The 21,346-nt window shown below is 43.5% G+C and overlaps 1 protein-coding gene across 4 annotated transcripts in view; it reads left to right on the forward strand.

Annotated features, from left to right (window-relative positions):
• Positions 1-316: 316 nt before the first annotated feature.
• usp54a (ubiquitin specific peptidase 54a) overlaps positions 317-21,346 on the forward strand; it is a 64,091-nt gene continuing 43,061 nt past the window's right edge. For 3 of the 4 annotated variants that reach the window (XM_044212947.1, XM_044212949.1, XM_044212951.1), the window contains exon 1: positions 14,915-15,068. The gene's annotated coding sequence lies outside the window, so the exon portion shown is untranslated. Of the gene's footprint in view, positions 522-14,914; positions 15,069-21,346 lie in introns of those variants that run through there. The other variant, XM_044212948.1, reaches the window with a different exon arrangement.

Below are 21,346 nucleotides of genomic sequence, written 5' to 3' on the forward strand. Positions count from 1 at the left end.
ATCATCCCAGAGACAAAGAATAGAAACATAATGATCATCCTTATAAACCCAACATGTGTTTTGTCGTCTCCTGCAGTGTGAGCTCGGGTGTTTTATGCGACATGATCGTATCTTTTTCCTCTCATTGTTGGAAACAAACTCACCTGTTGTTGTTGCCCTGCAGCAGTGACTGACTCTTCCCCTTTAAGAGATCCAGGAAGTGCATGGGAGCGAGGGGGTGTGGGTGGGGGGCGGGGCTTCCTGGTTCAGGGGTGGTGCTTTTTGAGGAAACAGGTGTGTGTGCTGACAGGAATGATGTCATTCTCTGGCTGAGTCACCTGGGAGACGGCTGCTGAGCGTAGTGTGGACAGAGAGAGATAAAGGAGGTGGAGGCAACAAGCTGCCATCATCACTCCTGTTTTTCTTCCTCGAGGAGGCGTCGGTGTGAAGAAGGAGACCCAGCAGAGGGGCAGGAGGAGGAAGAGGAAGAGGAGGAGGTGGAGGGAAAGGAGGAGATCATTTGAATGCTGCTGTTTGTCAAGGTGAGAGAGAGACAGAGGGAATGCATGAGAGAGATAATGTGTAGTTGCAGAGCAATTCTTTTCTCTCCTCTGTGGATGAACCATCTAACCAAACTCCATTCAAAAATCTGTTTATTTTACCTCATCAACTGTAGAACTTGATTTGATAACTCTTTAAAGGACTATACTGGTGTTTTTGCATGATTCCGCTCAATAACTAAGAACTGCAAGAGCGGTTTTCATCCTTGCTGTTTACCATTTTCCAAATGATCCCATCTGTGTTTACACTACAAGTACTTTTGGTGTGGTTTTTCCTGGTTTGGTCTCTAGGCCCTTTAGTTGGTTTTTAGAGCTTTTTCTCTGAAAACAGCTGCCTGCTTCTCTATTTTCCCCAGTGTGAGATGTTCAGACGGATATCAATCTCATGTCTGCATGTTTCGGACGGAGCTGGAGTCAGGACGTGAGAATAAGCATATTTCCTTAAAATTTTGACCACATGGTTCTGTTTTCTGGCATCTACCAGGATGATATTTAGTTTGAAGTGATGGCGATATCTGTGGAAACATCAGGCGTGTTGGCAGGTCTGGTGAGGAGTGAGGAGGAAGAACAGACACTTAAACAGCAGACTGGCTGCTTCAGAGCTCAGTCTGTAATTTCTCCAGCTGCACTTTGGTTTAGTGGTCAGCTTGGCTTCGTCACTCCCTGTTTTTGGTCCTGGTTTTGGATTCTCTGTCGCCCGTCTCGCTTTAACTCTGTAGATGAACGCTCTCGCTTGTTTGTGTTTTTGTTGGGAAACTGCATTTATACTAGATTATTTAAAACAGTTTAAGTTTTCCTGCTCTTTTCTTGAAGTTTCAGTCTCTCCCTTCTTTTCTCTGTAAGCCATGAGGCTCATAAATGTCCTCCATCTTTTCTCTTGTTGCTCTGACCTCTGACCCTGAACCTCCTCTACCTGTTAAGTGGCAACCAGGCTGGAAGCAGAGGGAAACTGTTAGCGTAGCTCAACCAAAAGAGTCCACGTCTCTCTGATTTACTTGTTAGATCTTGTTAGCTAACCGGCTAGCGAGCAGTCCATCCTGCAGCCAGCTGGGTTTAGTTGACAGAACAGAGCTAAAACCTACAATCCTACGATGAGTTCAGGGTCCGTATTCACAAAACATCCTCAGGCTAAACGTTAAACTCGGCCAGTTAGGAAAAACTCAGCGCCTTTCAGCTCTAAAAGTAGTCAGTCTGACAGAAGTCAAGAGAGCTGCTCGCAGTCGGCGATGTGTCTCATCACGTCAGTGTTTCGTTACAGTGAAGCCAGTTAATAAGTTCATCGGCTCGCCAACAAATCGAAACAATCCAGTAACACCTGAGATGACAGTTTGCATTATGCGCAGTTTTCAGCACCGATGAATACTGTATGTCAGCTGTCATCAAATCAAAAATGCTCTTCAGACCAGTTTGTTCAACAGTTCATTAAGTCCACATTGAATAATCACCAGTAAACACATAAATACAGGTGATTTCATGACCATCGCTGTTATCCAGTAAGTCTGAAGATTAGTTTTTTGTCAGCTGGTAAAAATATCTCATGCAGATGGTGTTTGATGTCAGATATAATCTACTGAACAAGTCACTATTTTACTTTGTTTCATGTATTAAATCTGTGACGCAGCTTTATAAAATATCCAAATGTTAATGACTCTAAAGAGGAAACTCTTAGCTGGAACTTTTAGCTCCATTCAGGAGCTAGCTAGTTTTAAATACTTTACATACAGTTAGCTAGTTTTAAATACTTTACATACAGTTAGCTAGTTTTAACTGCTTTACATACAGTTAGCTAGTTTTAACTGCTTTACATACAGTTAGCTAGTTTTAAATACTTTATATACAGTTAGCTAGTTTTAAATACTTTACATACAGTTAGCTAGTTTTAAATACTTTACATACAGTTAGCTAGTTTTAAATACTTTACATACAGTTAGCTAGTTTTAACTGCTTTACATACAGTTAGCTAGTTTTAAATACTTTATATACAGTTAGCTAGTTTTAAATACTTTACATACAGTTAGCTAGTTTTAAATACTTTACATACAGTTAGCTAGTTTTAACTGCTTTACATACAGTTAGCTAGTTTTAAATACTTTATATACAGTTAGCTAGTTTTAAATACTTTATATACAGTTAGCTAGTTTTAACTGCTTTACATACAGTTAGCTAGTTTTAAATACTTTACATACAGTTAGACTGCTGCCCCCGCGACCCGGCCCCGGATAAGCGGAAGAAGATGGATGGATGGATGGATGGACATACAGTTAGCTAGTTTTAACTGCTTTACATACAGTTAGCTAGTTTTAAATACTTATTTACAGTTAGCTAGTTTTAACTGCTTTATATACAGTTAGCTAGTTTTAAATACTTTATATACAGTTAGCTAGTTTTAAATACTTTATTTACAGTTAGCTAGTTTTAACTGCTTTATATACAGTTAGCTAGTTTTAAATACTTTATATAGCCTACAGTTAGCTAGTTTTAAATACTTTATTTACAGTTAGCTAGTTTTAACTGCTTTATATAGTTAGCTAGTTTTAACTGCTTTATATACAGTTAGCTAGTTTTAAATACTTTATATACAGTTAGCTAGTTTTAACTGCTTTACATACAGTTAGCTAGTTTTAACTGCTTTACATACAGTTAGCTAGTTTTAAATACTTTATTTACAGTTAGCTAGTTTTAACTGCTTTATATACAGTTAGCTAGTTTTAAATACTTTATTTACAGTTAGCTAGTTTTAACTGCTTTATATACAGTTAGCTAGTTTTAACTGCTTTCTATAGCCTATGTGAAGGAATTTTCCTTAGAGGGCCCTAATGTGGCTGTCAGGTGAGGTACAGGTCATACACATGTCACGGTTTGGGTCACTTGCAAAACTAGAAATGAAACGACATGTGTGTCCCTAGCATTAGACCCAGAACGACAGCTGTGTAGATAGGAACATCTGTTGCTTACACTCAAGGACAGTAGATTGCATTCTCTGTCTCAGACGTAGATGTAACACATTGTCTCCCCTTACTTGACTTAGGGAAGCATTAGAAATCACATATTTAGGCTAGAAAAGCATAGCCTTGTAGGGAGAACATGTTCGACTCTATAGGGCTAGTAAGGCATAAATATTGTGGCTCAGCAAGAGAAACTTCAGACTTGGTTTTGGCACTGCACTGGGTTTCACCTTGTACTGATATCGTTGTCTCCTCGGCCGAATCTCATTAAACATTGCTGTGTAAGACACCCTGAGTTTCCTGAAGACATCTTATTTATATACAGTTAGCTAGTTTTAACTACTTTATATACAGTTAGCTAGTTTTAACTGCTTTATACACAGTTAGCTAGTTTTAACTACTTTATATACAGTTAGCTAGTTTTAACTACTTTATATACAGTTAGCTAGTTTTAACTGCTTTATACACAGTTAGCTAGTTTTAACTACTTTATATACAGTTAGCTAGTTTTAACTGCTTTATACACAGTTAGCTAGTTTTAACTACTTTATATACAGTTAGCTAGTTTTAACTACTTTATACACAGTTAGCTAGTTTTAACTGCTTTATATACAGTTAGCTAGTTTAACTGCTTTATATACGGTTAGCTAGTTTAACTGCTTTATATACAGTTAGCTAGTTTAGTCTAACCTTTAAAGGGTCAGCAGTAAATCTGAGGGGTTCCAAAGTTCTGATACACAAATGTCTTTTCAGTTTCTGGACGTTTCTCTTTTTTTAATTTAGTGAAATGTTGGGTAATTTTACCTCAAACAGTTGTTGAAATGAAACCATGTGAGAGGTTTATTGTGGAAATCATTCTTTGGTGGAACTGTTAACAACTCAACTAACGTTTTGTATGAATAAAATATTTTGTAAAATCTTTTTTCTTAATCTGAAAAATAATTAGCAAATGTGAATGAAGTGGAGTAGCAGTATAAAGTCACATAAAATGCAAATACTCAAGTAAAGTACTTCAAATTTGTACTTAAGTACAGTACACGAATAAAAGTAGGCTACTTGGTTACTTTCCACCAGTGCATTCCCTGTAGCCAACCTTAGAGATCTTCATCTCATTATCACCATGTCTTTTCCATATTAATATAAGGCTTTCGTGTAATCTATTCAAGAGTTCAAAATACTGATGCAGAACGCAACGTACTATGAGAGAAAGTCTTCTCCTCTTCCCTCCGAAGCTCAGCGTTCGACCCTTCACTGCTCCTCAGCTGTAAATATGTTCACAAACTTTATCACTTCGATTCAATTCTTCTTTCACGTCTCAAATGACTTAAATACATTCCCTCTAAAGCTCACTGATAACACGCGTTCCTTCTGTCGGCCATTTTGTCCTTTAGACTTATCTGCTGTACAGATTGAAGAGCTTCCATATGTTCATTTAAAAACAAGACAAATATTGATTAGCGGAGCTGTAAAGATAATATAATAGTAAAAATAACATTATGAAAGGTGACGCATCCAGTAAGTGTATGTTATGTTCGTGAGTGTGACGCGGTGCTAAAGGTGTCAGTGCGTGACAGACAAACAGCAGAGAGCAAACAGGTGACTAACAGGCTGTAGACACACACACACACACACACGCAACCCGGGGGAGTTGTGAGTCATTTAATACACTGTGTGTGTGTGTGTGTGTGTGTGTGTGTGTGTGTGTGTGTGTGTGTGTGGTACCATCATATGACTGGGAGAGTAAACAGTGCAGGTGTAACATGGGGGAACGGTGAGGGTGACGTCATGCAGGAAGTGGACATAGTGAAATGAAAGTGCACACACACACACACACACACACACAGGTAACTGTACCATACGCGTGGTGTCACATGATCGCTTGTTTAGTGTTCAGCTGGTTCAACCACAGGTGTTTGATTTGACTGTCACTATGAGTCCATATTGAGTTGGTCCACCGCCAGTCCAGACTGAAATCTCTCAACAGCTATTGGATGGATCGTCCTGTACTTTTGTACGGACGTTCATGTTCCCCAGAGGATGAGTCCTGCACGCTTTAGCGATCCTCTGACATTTTATCTAGCGCCGCCATCAGGTCGACATGTTAACGTGTCCAATACAAAACCTGCAGAACTAATGACGTTCAGGATACACCACTGTCCTAACGCTCGGCGCCGACGCAGCAGCAGCATGTGACTTCACTGAGATTGTCACATCGCAGTTACTGCACGTCGACTTTGTCAGATTACACTTAAAGTTAAAGTTAGCGGGCGTGCTGCCTGTTGCCCTAGCTCTGGCTCGTCGTCTTACTTTTCCTCCCTGTCAGTGTCAGTCTGTATGACCCGAAGTCACTAAACCGGACGTTGATCATTAACATCTCTGCAATACTTGAAATAATTGAGCAATATCCTGTGTTAATACTCCTGTGCAATATACTCTTTTCAGTTTAAAATTCCCTATTTATTGATATTTATTGATACTTCTATTACTGCTGTGCAATATCCACATCTCATAATCATCTTAATAAGCTACACTTAACTTGACAGTACTCATTATTGCACTATTACTTATTACATTGTATTATTATACTGTACATACTTATCAACAACCTCTAAATCCACTTGGTACTTCATTTATCTGACCTGTATTATAGTGTATTATATTTTTTGCTCAGTGCTTCTATCCCTGTGTGCACTGACGTGACAGCGAGCAGCTGTTTCCCCTCGGAGATCAATGAAGTGTTTCTGATTCTGAAATAACACTTTGTTACGTGACGGGCCCGTGTGTTGGTGTCGCTGTATGAAAGGGAGCCGTTTCCCAGAGAACAGAGGCGACTTGTTGTTGTTTGAGTTCTTGGAAAAACTCTCCCACCATGACAAGGCTACTGTAAACTGTGGTGGAAAGTACATTCACTCAAGTTTTAGGTCCAATTTATGCTACTTTATACTACGTTTCAGAGGTTGTGCTTTTCACTCTGACAGCTTTAGTTACCGGTTACTTTGATTTTACATACGAAACATGCGCTCATCTTATATAATCAGATGCATTATTGTAGATTAAACAGATGTTGATTCAACCTGCTCAGGCTGGAGTTGTGCTGGAGCCCTGAACACGTTCCATCTTTATCTTGTTTATGGTAATAACTTGTGTGCACAAGATGTCTTTTAAAAATATCATCTTTCAGGACTTTGGGGGCTCCATAATTTAACACAAATTCTGTATAATGAGCACTTTTGCTTTTCATACTTTAAGTAGATTTTGTGGATAATACTTCTGTACTTTTACTCAAGTAGAATATTGAATGCAAGACTTTTACTTGTAACAGAAATGTTTACATGTTGTGGAAGCGACATACAAACAGGTGGATTTGTAAAATGAAGTTATGTATTGCGTGGATCAGTCGTAGGTAACTTAGATTACAAATAAACAAAGGAGGCGAACTACAAAGGCAACAGGGCCCGAGGGTGCTGCTCAAATCAGATCAATAAATACAACCACAAGAGTCCTAACTTTTATCAAGGTCTGCCTGACTAAATCACAGAAACAAAAATAGAAATAAAACACATTTGCAGCAGCACGCCTGCTCCTAGAGTCTCTAAACAGGATGTCTGAGTGTGTGTTTGTGCACTCTAACTGAATAACTAAACCTGGCCCCGGTAGTTCAGCGAATGCCTCCGTTTCACATTAAATCGAAAGCGATGACTTCCTGAATAGCATCAAAAGTACTGGTGGTAATATCATCATCATCATCATCATTAGTCTTTGAAAATTCAGCAGGAGTAAACTGGTTCAATCAGGACGCCCTCCCACCCCCAGCGAACACACACACACACACACACACACACACGCAGCGTCAGTAATGAGCAGGAAGCTGCAGCAGGTCAGCACAGCGTCCCTCATGTCTGTTTTTGGGCCGCAGACTCTTTGTATTCAAATCACAGCAGCTTTTTGTCTGCGAGCTGAATGAGAGACGAGTCTTCGCTCTCACTCCACTGAGCTCTTTGTTCGTCATCACAAACACTAAATCAGAGCCAGCAGGCCCGAGAGGGACAGCGAGCATCGAACACACACCCGTGCGACAAGGTGGAAGTGACTCATTGTTGTTTGAAAACAGGTTCGGACAGCACAAACTGTTCATCGCAGTCAGTATCACACAGTCATCAGGTCGGGATAGCGAACTGCACTCACACTGTCATTAACTGAGCTAACACTCGTCAAAGTACCTGAAATAACATGAACAGCAAAGGTGAAGAGGTTTAGTTTCTTTTAGTATTCATGCTCATATAAAATAGACTGAAAAAATAAAGTTTGTTGTTTGCATGACATTTGCATGATATTTCAAAGATAGAGTGGTAATTTAACAAGACAAATTGGGATATTTCAAGAATAAAGTCATAATATGATGAAAAAAACATGGTGGTTTTACAAGAATTAAGTAATATTTCAAGAATAAAGTGGAAATATTAAAAGATAATTAAGATTTACTTTAATAATCTGCCCTAATTTAATCCTGACATATGACATTTCTCCTAATAGTACGACTTTATTCTCATAATATCGTTCCTTAAAGTTATACCTTTATCTTGTAGCGTCATAGTTCTTTTAAATCAAAGTATCAGCTCCTGTCTGTCTTCGTTCTCTGGTAAAATGTGATGGTTATTAGTTCAGCATGTTTGTGTTAGAAATGTTGTTGTTGCAACGTTTAATGGGAAAAGCAGAAACAAATCTGCTGAACATTAAAACTGCAGCTGGGTGTGTTTTCGGTCAGAAATCCCATTAAAATAAACTGTTTGAACTTTATATTTAGCTTCCTCAAGGGGTCCACTGAATAAAAATATTAGACTTATTATTATATTCTACTGCTTTAATTAGAAAAAGAAACTTTAAAGTGGCTCACGGGTAAATAAAAGCAGCTGTTGTGTCTTTCCTTTTCTCTTGTGCATCGCCACGGTGATATAATATCCCATAAAGTCCCTTTTAATGCTACTTGATAATAAAAGCATGACATATTTCCCAACATTAACTTTTACCTTTTGTGGAAAAATACACTTCTGTCTGCTTTAATTTGACGTTGTCCTTCGGCGTCCCGCTGATCCCTGTTGTCCGTGTGCTGTGACCTCTGACCTCTGACCTCCTTACCCATCCTCTCTGGACAGAAGCAGTCAGTTTAAATGTCCCAGCGTGGAAAACAGAAAGAAGGAGCTTCTCCATTGTTGGAGTGTGACACACAAAGAGCGAAGGAACAAACGCACGATCGCAGACGTAAAGCAGACCGGATGATGTTTGTGATGTTCGAGGTTCAAAGACAAAAAGATACACCAACATAAAGTCTGTTTGCACCAACTTTCAGATGTTTCGGTGTTTGACAGTCGGGAAGGAGCAGAAACCCGACGACCCACTGCTCAGCAACCTCTGCAGGTAGACGGCCCCCCCGCAAATCCCGTCACGTGACCTTGTACCAAAACAAACACGGACGCCAACGGTCACGCTGTTTATATGCGGAGACATTTGTGCTGAAAAGGCTGCGAGTCTGGTGAGGTCCTGTGTGGAGGCGCGCTGGACCGTAGAGCCCACAGAGGGACCTGGACTCTGTGGGCGAAAACGAAGCGACCAGACGACTCTTTACATGTCTCGCACTGTACGACTTTATCTGCCGACTGACCCAGACTGGAACAGACCCGGTCCAGCTCGGTCCCATCAGTCGTCACGCCCAAGTCACACTCATTTTCTGAGAGATTCAGTCCTAATGTGTGTCGCCTATAAAACTCCTTTCTTTTCCATGATTCTTCTCCACAGCACAATTAACAGCGTCATAACTTCCACTTTCGTCGAAGCCAGAAGCCCGATCGAATGCACACTGAGGTCCAAGTTCTCCAGACTCACATGCTAAGGTCGCTTTGGAAGGAAAAGACTGACGAACCATTTTGTCTTTTAGTCTGAAGCCCTGAATGATGAGACGCTGGTCTCAGGTTTCTCAACAGCTACTGGTCCGATTCCCGTTAAACGTCGTGTGGAGCGTTGTGGTTCCCAGAGGATGACAGCTAATGCCTCCCGACCTCCCGACCCCCCTCTAGCGCTGCCCACAGGACAAACTTTAGACAGATGTTTTCAGAGTGGAGCGACGACCTCTGCGATGAAAAGCTGTTTCTGTTGACTTTAGCAGATAACCGTCTGTTTACTCAGACCTGCTCCCGCCGCGTGAAGCTCCACAAACATCCACGGCGCTAAACGTCACCGCACGCTGCAGTGGAACTTCTCACCGGGGGGTCGAAGTGGGCCGGACCTTTTCCACTGCTAGAACCCTCTTCCAAAATAGTCTGCTCAGATATGAGAGCTGCTGCTGTGCTGTTCATTTAAAAACAAGACCATGTGATGTTACACTTAGTCAGCTGAGCCATTTCATCTCATTCTGTGCAGGTTTCATTCAGATGTGAGTTAGGTTTAGTGCCCAACAGGAAAAACTGGGAACTGGACCCAAATGGAGGCAGGGCAGGTGCAGATAAACGGTTTAATAATGCTCAGAAGCTCACAGGGCTCGTCAGCGAACCAGGTTGCAGTCCGAACAGGCAAATGATTCCAAGGAGGGGGAGGACAAAATACAAAATCCAGAAACAAACAATAAGGCCAAGACACCACGAGGGGAACCGCCGGGCCGCTAACAGCAGGATCGACGATCTGACACAGAGCCGAGGAAGACGCTGACTTAATACACTCAGGGAGGGGGGGCAACGAGACACAGGTGGAACCAATCAAAGCAATCAACGACAGGAAGCAAAACTACCAGACACGTGAGGGAAGGAGAGTATTTCAAAATAAAACAGGAAATCAACTAGACACAAACCCAAAGCCATGACAGATTTAAAATCCAAACATGCAGTAATACTCATGAAGCACAAGTATCAGTTCCACAACAAGCGTCCGTCTGACAGTTTTGTTTTAACTGAACCTTTATTTAACCAGGTACTTGTTCAGCGGTGACCTGGCCAAGAAGGCAGCGAAGTTACACGTCGAGCGCACGCCCCTTACAAACAAGGAACAAAACAATACAAGTGGTACAGAATAAGAGCTAACGTCCACGCATCAACAGCAGGGGTTAAACGAACGCAGAGAGCGAATGACAAAATGAATTATGCACTGAAGCAAGAGCACTTTGAAATAAAAACTTCAGTCAGCTTCTGTTTAAAACCGGTAAGAGAGATGAGGGAGGTAAGATTGAGACCGAGGGCCGAGATTTCCAGACTCAGTCCGCACACGTGGTGCTTTCAAGCCCAGCCTGTTGTTGGATCTAAGATCGTAGGTATTATGGTACATAGGTACTTCCCAGAATGGCCTTGGACATGAATGTATACCAGTGTGCATCCTACGCATAGCAAGCGAGGACCATCCGACCATCCGTACAGTATGCAGCGATGAGTCCTACAGCCTGAATCTGAGAGAGGTCCCAAAGCAGAACTCGCCTCCTTTCCTACTGTGCTTTCTTTCTGTTGGGAGGCTCACTTCAGTTCACCTTATTCTGAAAATTTAGGTTGTGGGGTTTATTGTAAGATGCTCGAACAATCACTTAGCAGTTAGTTGCTAACCACAGAGACTGAGGCTATGCTTCCTGTCGCTGCTTCACAATAAAAGCCTTCCAGTGGTCCACAAGTGAAAAGGCTTTTAACGTGAAGCCGCAGCAAGAAACGTTAGATTTGCATCAACAGAAGTTAAACACAGCAGTGGACTGAAGGCCCTGACATGATCCGAAACGGACACGGACAGATGGTGCGGCCTCGGTTCTGTTCGTACTGGTTGTTGATACTGAGGTATCTGTTCACACCTGCAGTCCAGCTCCGTGTTTAAAGAACTTTAATTTTGTTTGTTCAGTCTATTCAAGCTGAAACAGTCCGGTACCCCAACGAAAAACCACAACATGTTTCTACACTTGTGTTTTGTACAAATTAAACAAACAAGATATAACATGTTAATTAGTGAACTTTAGAGGAGCAGATGGGCGGATTTTGTTACCGACGATTCCCCATGTTTCCAGTCTTTATGCTAAGCTAAGCTAACCGTCTCCTGGCTGTAGCTTCATATTTAAAGGAAGGATAAAACGCTCTGCAAGAAAGCAAATGAGCATATTCCTCTGTTTAAATATTCCTTTAATTACAAATTATGTAGCTGAACACTGGAACAATGTTAACAAATCTAGTGAGAATACAGTGAGTATGTCTCCATGTAGTATCTCTGTGTTGTAGTTGCAGTTCTGAGGAGGTGAAGGTGGAGGAACCAAAACATTTCAAGTCTTCAGCAGGACATAAAATCTAACTGATAAGCCATAATGTAATCTATGGGTGGTTTATGGAGGGCATAAAAGCCAGCATCCAGTCTGAAAGTGGTGAAAAGCACTTCCAGATGCTCAGAATTGTTGTTTCCAAAACGGATAAACTGACAGAGAACTGAAGTGTTTGTAGAGAGAAAGCAAATGAAACTTCAGCTGACAGGAATCATCCAGTCCAGCAACACGAGAGACGTAGCTTTGGTACAAACCGAGTGCTATGAATGATCAGAGGTAAGGCCTCAGTTGGCTCTGTGCAGCCCGGTTCGGCCCAGTTTAATAGAAACCAGGCGGAGGAGTTTCCACCAGAGGAATGTTTGAGGGCGGAGCTGTGGTTCATATCTGTTCTCCACCCAAACCCTCGGCTCGGCTCCACACGAGACAAACTGCTCCTCATGTTTTGTTTTATTTCATTAAACATCGTGAATTTATTTTTAACCGCAGTGTGACTGCGTGCCATCTCTCTCACATATTTCATCCTCTTTGTTTATACTGTTCGCCTTCTTATGAAGCTGCTAGATATTGGATTTTATAAGCAGTATCAGATGTGGCAGCAGCCGCTGGACTCTTTACTGCGTTTATCTGAACGCTGCAGTCACTTTACAGATTTTTACACAAAACACATGAAGAGTTTATAAAACCTGATGTTTTGTTAGAAATTAAACTCTCAGCAGTTTATAAGTTCAGCTGAATCGATCAGTCGACTGACAGAAAATGTGTTTTGATGTTTGAAGTCGTTTCTCCTGTAAATCCCTTCCTGGCTGCAGCTCCTCAGATGTGCAGATCTGCTGCTTTTCCTCTGAACAACTGTAATAACTGTGATGTTTGTTAATAACGTCGAGCTTCGGACTGTCGGTCGGACACGACGACACGCTGAAGGCGTCGCTTTCGGCGTTTCTCACCGTTTTCACCAGTTTTCCAAACCGATCGATCGATCGATCGACGGATCGACGGAGAAAAGAATCGGCAGATGGATCCAGAATGAAAAGCATCATCAGCTGCAGTCCGATACAAACCGGTTCAACATGAGCTCCAGCTCCACCAGCTGCAGCAGCAACATCCTGCTTTACATTAATGCACGAGGAATAATAACCTGATGATAGAATATATAACAGCACAGCAGCCACAGGGACGCTGCACTGCTTTAATGCTTTAAGGGCTTTTTCCTGATCACACTCTCACACTTTCACTGCAGTAACGGATCTGAATACTTCCTGCACCGCTGGCAGCAGCAGCACATAAGTACTAGTAACAGTGGTAATGGTAGTAGTCGCAGGGCCGATGATATTATGGATATTTTGGGTGCAGAACCAACCCGCCACACTCCCTCTGAACTGTGTCGTCGCCGCGAACTGATCGGCTCAGCGTTTGATTTCATGTCGGTGACGGAGAGAAGAAAGCGCCATTTTAAAAAGTCTTGTAGTGTAAAGTAATGGTCTCTGTTCTTAATAATGATCATCATCATCATCCTCGTGAACTTGTATAGCATTTTTCAAAATGAGAGGCTTTCTAAGTGTAACCTCAGAACCACAAACTGTGTTTTCAACGAGATACGACGTAATAATTAGTGACCTTTAGAGTTGCCGGTAGGTGGATTGTAAGCCAAAGCTAGCTGTTTCCCTCTACTTCCAGTCTTTATGCTAAGCTAAGCTAACAACACCCCGTCCCCGGCATCAGTCTTTTCAGCTAACGCACAAAAACGACGTGTGTTTATCTGTAACTGAGTCCTGCAAGCGTGCCGGGAGCAGAGGAGGAAACAGTGTGACGCCGTCAGGGCGGATGAGTCAGCCGTGCTGTTGTTTTTTAAACAGTGACCACAAACCAGAACTGCAGTGGCGTCAAACAAACAAACGGGTTTTGTTTAAGGTGGACGGCTTGATGTGCGACTGGTCTCCATCTCGTTCTGACAAAGAAAGAAAATAACGCTGAACTACCTGCTGAGGAGCCGCTCGGTGTTTTAGTGGGATCTGTTTCCTTTATAAACTCCTCTTGGTTTTTAATTTTCTTGGTGACACAAAAACCATAAATCAGTTTAATGACGTGGCTTCATTCGTTTCTTTAGTTTTGAAGTAGTCACGGTTGTGTTTACAGCAGCAGCTCAGAAATGACTGAGGGATTGTAGTAGTAGCATGGCAGTGACACATTTAAATGTCGTATAGATATGTGTTTGCAGCAGCTGATAAAGTATCAATAAGTCATACTAAAATATTTATCTGAATGATTTAGTAAAATGTGTTACTGAATAATTAAACACACTATGCTCCTGCACTGTGCGCTGTGGCGGGCTGCGGTGAGCTGCCACGGATTGATCCTGACATGTCCTCCTGTGTTTCTAATGTGATCAATACCCTGATCAATACAGTCACACACACACACAGCACAGCGTCAGCTCTGCTGCTCGCTGCACAGTCAGCTCACAGGTTTAACTCCTGAGTGCCTTTAATTTCAGCACCAGACTCCAGTGATTTTCTAATGATAATTACTTAATTAGAATGTGATGATATTCCAACGACCTCTTCATAAAGTTATTATTATTATTTCATGATAATCTTTCAAATCATTTATTTATCTACACACATAATATAAACTAAAGTTTGATCTTAAACAGGGTTATATACACAGGGGTTAAAGGAACACGCTGACATTTTGGAAAGTCTCTTGTTGTCTGTTTTCTCAGATGTGTCAGATCCAGGTCCAGGATGTGGTTAGCCTAGCTTAGCACAAAGACTGGAAGCGGAGGGAAACTGTTAGCCTAGCTCCATTAAGGAGAGAGAGAGAAAGGTGGAAGTAGTGAGGTCAAGTAGCAATACCACAGTGTAAAAGTACTCATTCAGAGTGCTGCATTTAGCATATCGGCCTATCAATATAATATAGAACTGGATTATTAGTGATTAATTAATGTGTAAGCAGCATTTTAGTGTTGTCAAGGGAGAGCTAGCTTCAACAGCTTTATAGCAGTCGGGTAGTTTAATCTCATCTTGTAAAAAGTGCAATATTTTCCTCTCAGGTGTAGTGAAGTGAAAGTATAAAGTATCATAAAATAGAAATACTCAAGTAAAGTACCTCAAAATGGTAACACGCACGCATGCGCACACGCACGCATGTTGACACGGGCGCACGCGCTCGCGCTCGCGCACAGTGCTGCAGGTAGTAACTCCGCCCCCCTCCGTTCCGCCGCTTTAAACACAATAACCGCCGCTGCTCCGGAGCTGCGGACGGACGGGCTCCAGGTCAGCCGGGATTTCTGCTCTTCCTCCGGTGTGCAGCTCACAGGTGGGCCGCTTACAAACGTCCATGTTGCTGGGTGTTTGTTTATTATTTATTTTTTTTCTGTCTGCGTTTGTGCTTTTGATGATGGTGTCGGCGGATTTGAACGTAGCGACCGTTACTCTCATTCACCGGCGTTAGCTAATACTACGCTGTCTGTCGGTACCGGTTACAAACGGGCTCGGTAGTGAACGACACGCTAACGTGTGCTGTACGTTAAACACCCAGACGGATTCTGTGCTTTTAGCTGAACCAGAAGAGAGAATATTCGGTTAAAACGGAGCGGCGACGCTGCTTTGCCCTCATTGTTCTCCGTGAAGTTTGCTGGAAGTGATGTAATGTAGCCCCGGTGCGTACTATGTGGAGCGAGCACCGCGCCGGACTCCGTTTAAATAAACAGCCTTTTAAATGCTACCTTGCTTGTCAGCAACTGCACATATGGTGGGAGGTAATTTGGCCTTGTGTGCTCAGGTTAAGTTGGCATGCAGTTAACACACGAGCTATAATTTAGTTTGAATGCAAACTCAACTCCTGGCATTTGCTCCTGGTGTTCTTCATCTCTGTTTTGGAGGAAGGAAATTACGGGAATAACGCATTTTACTTTTTAAATAAGTGCTGCTCAGTGGATCTAACTTGTGCCGATTTGAAGAGTGGTCCATGCGGATTTCTAAAAAGTAACTGGTTAATATTCTTCATCGAGTCTACATCGGCATGTCAGCTAAGAAACTCAAAAGTGTTAAATTTTTGAACGGAATTTGGTGTGGCGGTAGAATGAAAACGTCTGACGGGGCCAGCACGCGAAGGAATCCGCTTTCGGTTAACATACTGCGTTAGAAATGAATTGGTAGATCAACAGTGTATGAAGTAACGGTTAAAAAATGCAGTTGCACACTGATGAAACGACTTGTTGAGCTCATTTCCCACAAAACCCGTCAGGCGGTCCTGCTGCAGACTGACTAAGAGTTAGTGTTTCAGCGTGAATCATCAGTGTTTGACTTGGGGTCTGAGGGACACTCTTTAAAACATGAAGCATGAAATGGATGACCCTTCATCACAGCGACGCCTCACCTCTCAGGGAAGTTCTGGTGGAGGTGATGCGGATCCAGGTCTGCACGAAGATGAAGAGTTTGGCTCCAAATGAAAGGGACATTATTCAGCAGTGTTCCTGGGAAAGTGATGGTTGAAAGAACAGGAGGAGGAGGAGCTGCTCCCAGTCTGGATGATTTACTGTTTATTCACTCCACTGAATGTGGGAGGGTGAAAATTAGAACAATACACTCACAACGGGGGACGCGACGGAAGACAAACAAGGGAAAGTCTCTGGGAAAAGTTTAAACTTAGTGAGAATTTAGCACGTTTCCTTTGAAAGACATTCAGGTGATTGTGGTGGGCCAACAAAGATGTCTTCTGAAGTCTGTAGAGTATGATCGTCCCTGCAGCACGGCAGTATTTAATTTAAAACTGTATTCTGACACACTTTTCGCCAAATATTGCAGTAGGCCATGTTGCTGAGCCCCGGCTTCTCAAGCGTGAATTCACTTTCTGTCTCTGTTAACGCACCTTTTCCACTGTTTTCTGATGATTAATCAAGAAAATAACTGGCAGGTTAATTGATAATAAAAAAATAATGGTTAGTTGCAACCTTATGCTGGTTACTGCTGGTCAGAGATCAGTCCTCCTCCTTAACTTCCCACAAAGTCTGTCAGACTCACCTGCTTGGATAAAACTCCTGTAGTCTGGATGAAGACATGCGTGTGAGGGTGAATATGGGAGAGCTGTGCACTGGTTTGTTTCATTAGAGTTACGTTAACGATCCTGTGAGAGAGAGAGAGAGGCATGCTGGGAAAAGAGACCGGGGCAGCAGAGGTCAGAGGTCAGGTCGCTCCACAGGCTCCCGTTTGTCTGCAGGTTGGACGGCAGCTCCGCTGAGGCCGCAGGGTCGGGGTCTGGTTGATGGATGCGTACATTAAAGCCAGATCTACGTGGAACAGGGATTTGAAAATAACGCCCGGATCCAGCTGCGTCGCGTTCCAGCTGCGTCGCGGCTGCCGAAGACGCTCTGCTGCCATTACAGCTGCTGTAAACGGCTGTTTGCTCCGCTGCGACGTCTTTATCGCTCGCGTCTCTGGAGCGTGACACTCGTGTAAATAAATGTCCGTAGCTTTGAGAGCTGCAGCCATTAGCAAAGGGCCCAAAAGTTTGGTAGTTTCGTGTCGTCAAATGTGAGAATTTGCGGCGTTACGTTATATTAAATTGAATATTTTTGGGGGTTTGCACAGTCGGTCGGACAAAACAAGACGTTTGAAGTCACTTCAGGCTCTAGGAAATACGTGATGGGCTTTTAATCAGGAGAACAATCAGCTGATTGACCGGTAATGAAAATAGGCTCTAGTTGGTGGAAAAACACACGTGGCAAAACTAGTTTGTCTTGTTTGTAGTTCGAGATGGGAGAAAGAAGTGGCACATGGAGGGAGGGAGAGGGATCTGCCTGGTCTTCTTTACGTCTGTTTCTGTTGTCGGACCGCTGAACGAGAGTGAACCTGTTAACCAGCAGTCATCGTTCTTTCATGATCCGGCTGAATGGCAGCAGCTGTGCTGTGAGATCGGCTGTAATGAGTCGTATTAAAGCGTCTAAATGAGCTGCTTTCAGTACGTTTTGTAAATTACAATAAAATGTTGGTCAAACAGCTTTAAATGTATTAGAAATATAATTGCAGCCTTACAGTGGACGTTGAACTGCGGACGCGGTTTCAAGTGGCGCTGAAATGTGATTTTATTTTCCATATGAATGTATTTAAAAACAATACATTTAAAGGTTTGCTGCATCTGTTTCGGCTGGAAGTCGATGCCTCCGTTCTGCCTGCGCAGAGCGTTGATGATGGGGTTTTCAGCTGCTGTGTGTATGCTGGAGATTATTTCCTCTCTTTAAATCTGTCTCGACTTCTGCACGAGCTCCACCAGAAGGAGGTTTTCTCCTCCTGTCTCCATCGTGTTAGTTCGTCCTGTCAGCGTAAAGCGCCAGCCGGTTTCTTTACCCGTCGCAGCTCTGAGCCCCGGCCGTTCAGGCCAGAGCTGAAGTGTCCTTGACCGAGACGGTGCGGACTCGTCTGAGAGTCTCTGAGGGGGACGACAAGAAGCTAAGTCCTCCTCTCGCCGGGTGGAATTAAGTGATTGAAATGCTCCACATTCCCAAACTCTCTGAGTTATTTTGGTGCTGTTGCAGCTCTGAAGGCCGGCTGTATATTCATGAGCTCTCCTTTGAGTCATTAGGCCCCAAATCGTCCCCCAGTCCGGCTGCCAACGAGGTCAGCAGCGAGCACAGCTTCAGCTCCCGCGCCCAGAAAGCGTCTTAGAGACCGGGGTTCTCTCAGGAGCTTCACAGGGAAACAGAGACGCACAGATTTAACTTAAGTCGCGTCCTCAGTAAGCACCCTTAAATAAAGAAAAAGGTTTTTATCTTCAAGTCCAGGCTGCAAAGAATTACTGACGTCTATTTGTCTCATTTTCTCCTTTTTAAAAGTAGCTTCCTGTCCTCCTCTTCCTCCTCCTCCTCCTCCTCTCTGCCTTCTGTTTCGGGGGTTCTCCACCGTCACCTCATACGAGTGTTTTCTCCCTCCGTCTCTCTCACATTTCATCTGTAGAAGTGTTGATATGATGGAATAAACGGTCCTCGGCGTTCGGTCAGTCGAGCAGTTGATTTGGAGCTTAACCGATTTTAGCAGGTGAATCAATTAGTCGATCGATTTAGAAAACGATTTTGATAATCGATTTATCTTTCGAGCATAAATACCAAACGTTGATCTAGATCCGGCTTCGTGAGGGTGCGCTGCTCTTCTTTGATGGTGGTCATTTTGGACTGTTGTTCGGAAAGACGACCTATTTGAAGACGCCGCCTTGGGCTGTAGCCACGGTTACCGGCGTTTCCCGCTAGACGTTAGCGTTCCTCGTGGCTTGATTCAGACGTGACGGGACGTCTGAAGAGTCGCAGTGCTCGGTGCTACCGAACGAACAGCGCTGAGTTCAAATGTTAGAACGCCAACGGGAGTGTTTTCTGTTCTTTCACGAGCATCACTGATGAAGTCTTAATGACCATCGTCGGCGCGAAGAACGCTCGCCGCCGCTTCTCCCGCCGAATCCACTGATAACACTTTCTCATCATTTCCTTCATTTATCAGAGATCAGTCGTCAGAGAGTGAATTCTGCCGCCAGGATGCACAAACTCTGAGTGATGGGACGCTGAAGCGGGCATGAATGAAATTTACCACTGCCGTGTTGAATGTTGTGACCTACAAAGATGGCCGTCGTGACTTTTACAGAACAGTGACAGAAGTTGGTTTAAAAATAAAGTGTGCGCGTATGAAAGGGGCTGTAAGTCATCAGGGAAGTCTCAGTGTGGGCTTGGAGACTCCAGGTCTCCAGCAGAAAGCCGTCCTTGGGCCAGCACCCTGCAGCTCGCTGCCATCGGCGTGCGGGTCCACGGGTGAATGAGCGGCATTAACCTTGTAGAGCGCTGTGTAAATGCAGCCATTTTCCGTTAAAAGTCAGGGTATCTCCACCTCATTCTTTTCGCTCTGTGTCTTACGGATCTCCAGCTATCTCGAGTGCCTCCTGAAGTGTCCCAGTGTGAGCTGCAGTTTGAACTCGGCCGCTCGAGCTTTGTTGCATTTCGTCCCCCCGTGTCTGTCCCTCGCTTCCTGTCATCGCTCTGCTATTGCTGATTAATAAAAACACGTCCAGTAAGCCGACGCAGTGAGCAAGCATGCGTAATAACGTGATTCTGGAACAGGAACGCCTGCTGCGAAGCGTCCACCGCGAGAGAGGCCTTTTAAGGGCGTAATGCTGTCGTCGTGACTGTTAGTCCCCGCAGCTCTGATGCGTTCGGGGGCTTCGGTGTGTTTAGTAAATGTCACCGATGAGGAGCAGGGAATCTGATCAGCATCTTGGTCAAAATGAGTTAGAAAACGAGTGAAGTCTGGCAGCCGTGAACGCACCTGACGGGCCAGACTGCATGAAATCAATACACTGTCTGTCTGTCAGACCCTTTTTATCTCTGCGTCTCCGTGTTTCCGTCCCAGTTGGCTTCATCCCAGCGTCCCCACTCTTCCCAGTGTTCCCAGTAGTATCCCGTCTCCTGGCAGCTCTCCAGAGTGGCTGCTTAGAGCCGGCACTCAGCCAGCCTGGCGAATTAGAGGTGATTATGGCACTGTTGTGTGTTTTGCGTGTGTGTGTGTGTACTTGCTGCATAGTGAGGACTCAAACACATTATTTACCTACAGAGTGAGGACATTTTGGCCGGTCCTCACAACTTCAAAGGGCTGTGAAGGTTAAGACTTGGTCTGAAGGTAGAATTCGGTTAGGGTAAGGGGCTGGGGAAAGCATTATTTCAATGACGGTCCTCACAAAGACAGAAGTACGTGTGTGTGTGTGTGTGTGTGTGTGTGTGTGTGTGTGTGATGTGGCTGTAAAGCCTCTGCGACAGACTTGCGTTGTGTTATATAACCAATTTTACACCAAATCAGCCTCAGTGCTCACCAGGAGAGCAAACGACCTCAGACCAGCTGAACTAATCCTGACTCTCTGATTGGTTAGTTTGCCGTCCAGGTACACAGACGTCACCTGGGTCCCGTTTCACTCTCTGTTCTCCTTCCTTTAATGTGAAAGTGGGGAGAGAGTTCGCAGTCAGTTTAAAATGTTTTGTTGTTCTGTCTCTGCAGACACGTGCAGCCATATTGACGGCATGTTAGATATGTCGGCCGATACGAGCTTATAGCAGAGATGCCAGTACAGGTGTGTGTGCCAGTACAGGTGTGTGTGCCAGTACAGGTGTGTCGGCCGATACGTCACAAGAAATTGCAGCACACACACGCCAAACTAATGTTTGTTAGACGTCAAAGAGTCCCACAGTGAGCTTTAATTTAATGTTTACAAGGAAACTCCACAGGGCGGCTTTTTTTAAGACGCTTTTGATAATGTAATGAAAATTAGAGCTGAACCGATTAGTTGATTGATTAGAAAATTAATGTGCAACTATTTTCATTTTCATTTTCAAGCAAAAATTCCAGATATTTGCTGGTTTTAGCTTCTCAAAAGTCACACTGAAGTCATCGCCGTGGCCTCGCTAATCGTTAACCGATCGTGAAAATAGCCGTCAGTTGCAGCCCTGATCTCATTCTCTTGTGATTTGGATTATTATTATTTTTTTGTTTGAAATCGTGTCCAGGGTTGGAGATAAACCTGTCTGCATGGACAGATGTGAGGCTTCTTCTCTCATTTCCTGAAAAGCT

Source organism: Siniperca chuatsi, linkage group LG11, assembly GCF_020085105.1.
Source record: "Siniperca chuatsi isolate FFG_IHB_CAS linkage group LG11, ASM2008510v1, whole genome shotgun sequence".
Taxonomy (NCBI): Eukaryota; Metazoa; Chordata; class Actinopteri; order Centrarchiformes; family Sinipercidae; genus Siniperca; species Siniperca chuatsi.